This window comes from Sinocyclocheilus anshuiensis, unplaced genomic scaffold, assembly GCF_001515605.1.
Source record: "Sinocyclocheilus anshuiensis isolate Anshui unplaced genomic scaffold, SAMN03320099.WGS_v1.1 scaffold1658, whole genome shotgun sequence".
NCBI lineage: Eukaryota > Metazoa > Chordata > Actinopteri > Cypriniformes > Cyprinidae > Sinocyclocheilus > Sinocyclocheilus anshuiensis.
The window spans coordinates 52,660-57,395 of NW_015547302.1; the positions used below are offsets into that span (position 1 = coordinate 52,660).

The 4,736-nt window shown below is 36.8% G+C and overlaps 1 long non-coding RNA gene across 1 annotated transcript in view; it reads right to left on the reverse strand.

Annotated features, from left to right (window-relative positions):
• Positions 1 to 400, reverse strand: part of LOC107701699 (uncharacterized) — a 13,010-nt gene extending 12,610 nt beyond the window's left edge. The window contains exon 1 of the long non-coding RNA XR_001635674.1: positions 390 to 400. This is a non-coding gene — a long non-coding RNA (uncharacterized LOC107701699). The remainder of the gene's footprint in view (positions 1 to 389) is intronic.
• Between the last annotated feature and the right edge of the window lie 4,336 nt (positions 401 to 4,736).

Consider the following 4,736-nt stretch of genomic DNA (forward strand, 5'->3'; position numbering starts at 1 on the left):
CCCAATATTTAACCATTGACTATAGCCATTCAACATTACAGTATAATTGAGAGCTATCAATTTTAACATTTATTAAACTTTAAAAAATAACTTCTAATTTAAGTGAACTTAAAACAATCTTCACATAAACCTATTATAATAAATGTAATATTTACCTGTGCTCTTCAGCAGAAGAATTTAAATGATCAAACACTAAATTAAATATAGATGAATCCTTAAAGCTATAAAAGTAATTTTTTTCCTCTTTTTTTTTCTTTGTCCTTTGATTAATAGACATCACAGCAGCTGGTTATTAGATTATTTTGGCTGCTATTTCTTTAAGAGCTGCCGCTGCTGAACGTGACGCGGATCTGGCATGCATCATATTTTCTCTTTTTACCTTTTCTGACCCGCTAAGTCTCTAGCTAACGAGTTAAATCGGTGTGTTAGATGAGTGAGACAGTGCTGGGCTGGTCCAGGACAGTTTTGAAAACCATTTCAGAGACATGTTCTTAAATGTGACTCATATAAAAGATATTACATGCATGCACAGTTTTAAGGCAGCTTTAATCGCCTTTTTGGTAACTTCATGACTTACCTGACCACGGCATTGCATGCACGTAGTTTATTTCGCGCTTTGATATTAAAGGATACAGGCTACAGCGCGCCGGCGCCTTTGTGCGTGCAATTGAAGAGTACGCGCTTCGAGCACAGTACCGTTTCCGCGCTCGCTTGACTCGCGCCTGGCGCTGAAGTGAAGAGGAGCGCGCGTCTGAAACGTCTCCCGTTCTCAGTCGTTCTGCGACTGAATAAATGCACTTCTCTCAGTGTCTGCCTGGCACACATGACACACAAATGCCCTTGTTTTTGGGGAAGGCCGTCTTCCCTCCAACCAATGGGGCAGACCATTCTGATGCACGCAACATGAAAACACCATCACAGTGGCCTTTTCTCTGCAGTGTTGATGCAGTGTTGGTGGCTAACATTAATCTAAAGCAGTGTTTCTCCAACTGCTTTTGTCTTCAGTTACCCCACAGATACATCAGTAAAGATCACATCTCTTTAGTGGCACTAAAGCAGAAATGTGTTCTTTATAACTTGTACTACTCTGGATATTTAGCATCCAAATGTTAAATGTTATTATGTCAAGTCTGTTTGCATAGATCATACAAGGAGAAGATTTAGATGATCAATATAACCTTTTAAAATATAATAAGTCTGGGACAAGGATAAACAAAAATCAAATAAAATATTTACATAAAGATTTAGGCTAGAAGTAGCTAAAAGTAAAGGCATTTAAAAAAAATAAAAGACAAAAAAAGTGTCTGCAGTTGAAGAAATACCATAATATCATTGCAATGATTCTCTTTGGAGAAATCTTTGTAACATATAGCCTAGAAGTCAATAGAATGCAGGTAATGTTATATTATTTCATTATTGCAGATTTGTACTGAGTTTAGAGTTTGCATTTTCCAAGCATTTTTATGCAGATTGAGGAATACAGAATCTAGGTTTTTTTATTTTATAACTGATTTAAAATTTTTATTTTGTTTCCTTAAAGAATTGGGGAAAAACACGAAAGAACTTCCTGAAGTTCTTGATTTCTTTCTTTTGTAACATACTAGGACAAAGATGACATCATTCCACATTAAGAGCAGACATCAATTCCAAACACATTAATTAATTTTTGACTGCAAGCGCACGCAGGTCAAATGTGTCAAACCATCAGCTTCAACTAGACAGGCAGCCGCTGATCTGAAGCAATATTCTAGTTCACTTGTATCATCTCAAACCAGACTACAAATATGTACAAACACACAGAATGCCTGATATAAACTGACAACCTTTGAATGACAAGTGCACATACATAGTTCAGAAATATCACATTTTACTCAGGATGTTGCATCATATTACATGGAAATAAAGCCAAACAATCAACCATATCCCACACTGCCGTATTTGCACTTCAAAGACAAACTATTCAACAAAACGAAACTCAGTCTCTGGTTACTAGAACCACAGAGGGAAAACATTCAGAGCTAAATCTGACAAGACACAAACATTCAACGGCTGGTGCTTTCAATGTCTATTTCAGCATTGTCATTCATATCCACACCTCTTTCCTTTCAAAAAAGCCACTTGTCACTCCATAAAGAATACGCAGAGGGATAAAGCAGTGTATTCAATTCATAAATATCCCTTTAAGAGGAGTGATTTGTCACTGGGGACTTTTGGCAGAGCTGAAATTGATGTAAAGGTGACATGTGAGTTATGTATGTGGCAATGGCAGGCGTTTTGAAATTACTGAGTGAGGCAGGCAGGCTCACTAAAAACCAAACCAAAACCAAAGCGCTCTTCAACACTCTCTTTACCAGCCTGCACAAGAGGATGTCATTAATTTGAGGGGAGAGTTAAAAAAAAAACAAGAAAAATCCCCAAAAAGCTTGACATGCACACACAAGTTTCTATTGTCTCCTGTTCTCTGATGACGCCTGTCACTTAATGTGTGAAAGCCATGCTTGCTTCAATGGGATCAACTGTAATAAAACTGCATCACCTTCACTGAGCTATGAGTTTATGAATCTCCTTGGAGAAACTCAGTCATTTAAAATCCCTCTAGCTTAAGGCAGTGAAACAATGTTTAGTTTCAATCTCCCCGCAGCCTCCGCACAGAGGGAGCAGCGCCGCACGACAGACTGAACACGAACAACAAATAAAATGTGAAAATCAAGCAAGTCACCGTCTCATTTCCATTAAATGATAAAGTAGCTGCACTGAAAAGAAATGAACTAATTTAAAATGGCTGGCCTATAGGTCAAGGACAGCTGGAGCAAACAGTCTCTGATTTTTCCTCCCACAGTCATACAAATAAAACATTTTACATTTTCATTTTCAATACCAAAATCTAAGAGGCTTGTTATCTTTTCTTATTTGTTTGATACATTGTCTGAAAAGCCTTCAGGCTTTGATAAACATACTTAAAACACATTTTCATATGTAGATTATTAGGTATATGGCTATGTTAGATAGCAAGGCTGCTATGCAGTGGCACAGAGGGGTCTGAAATAGCATGTCAGCGTCTATTGAAAGTCAATAAACAACTGAGCCGAGCGAAACAACTTGCATTATTCTAATCCTAAAATATTTTTGTTTCCTTGAATTGTTAATATAAAATCACACGGTGTTCTGACCCCAGAAAAAACTTTCAAGGAGTCTTGAAAATGTTACATTTGTCGCCAGTAAGCTTTCCACAACTACAGACATACTGAGCTGAGCTCAGAGGAAATGAAGGAAGACTGAGATGAAGAGACGGTCGAAGAAAATTCATATTCTTCTCTGATTTAGCACTGTAATGACTATGGGCAGGATTACTTTCATCACACAAGTTAAAAATAAATCAATAAATAAATACATAAATAATCATATCCTGTCTATATTTCCAGGGAATTAAAACATCTGTGAATAAAAGTGATGCTGGAACAGATGGCCAAAAATGATATACATTGGAGTTTTAACTTACAAACTGCTGTGCAATTCACAACCAAAAAAGCAACAGAATATGAGCTAAAATATTGAATACCAGAACATAAATGTTTTATGAGCAGATCATAAACTATTGCAAATTTATATTTGCATAAATGTAAAAATGAGAGCTTTGTATATACAGAAAGCTTTATGAACCTGCTGTTTCCTAAAACACCCAATCTATGTCCGGTGAGTGAAAATCCTCTGCAAGCACAGCACGGAAAATAGGCAACTTCCTCCTGCCACAAAAATAAGGCAATCACACAGTTGCTGTTAATATCTGAACTGACTGCAGAATCCTTAGAGAGGTTTCTATTAACACATTGTGTCCATTTCACTGCTTAAAATAAACAAGGTTTTATCTTTATAAAGTCAGCAGGAGTTAAAAAAAGACAGCAGCAGATGGCAGAGAGAGGTGACCTTACCTCATTGGTGTTCCACCTGTGTCTCTCTTTTGGCAACGTGGAGCATTTTGGTAGACATTCAAGCAGCTTTTTGGGCAGGTATATTTTCAAATGTCCATGTTCATCTGCAAAACAAAAAATAACAAATAAAAATAAAAATAAAAATTTGCATTAAAGTATAGAAGTAAGAGGCAGTAAAATGTTTGTGCCATTAATCAATACCCATGATGGATTGATGTAAGCATGCTAATATTTAGGGCTCAGTGTATGTATACATAACCAGTATATATGATTTAATATTAGATTATCCTTTGCAGTTCTTCTACATTCGTCATACACAGCACATAACAAGGATCATTAATTAATGGCCGCCAATCATTCTGACTGCAAAGAGCGACTAATGAGCAACTTGCAGAATGAAGGTAAAAAAAAATGTGAATTAATGAGCCAAGCATGCTATGAAAAAAAAGGTAAAAGAAATAGTGAAAAATTGTGATGAGAATCATCAGAATTCAGGTGTTTCAGTAATGAAAGTCCACTACCATGGGCTTAAGGGGAACTGATGCTAAGCTTTATTAACACTTTAACTACCCAATACAAAGTACACAGCCACCCTGATCCTGATTCCTGACTGCTCGAAAGAACAGTAAAAAGCACAAATGCTGGCTAAAGATAAAAGAAAAAGGGAATACAATTTGTTCAGGGGCAATTAAGGCAGGGATATATATCAAGCTTTCTTCCATTCTTACCCTGTCTGTCTCTCGCTCCCATTCCTAGGGGCTTGGCAGGCCAGTCAAATCACTGCCATTTAACTTTCATTGTTAAATG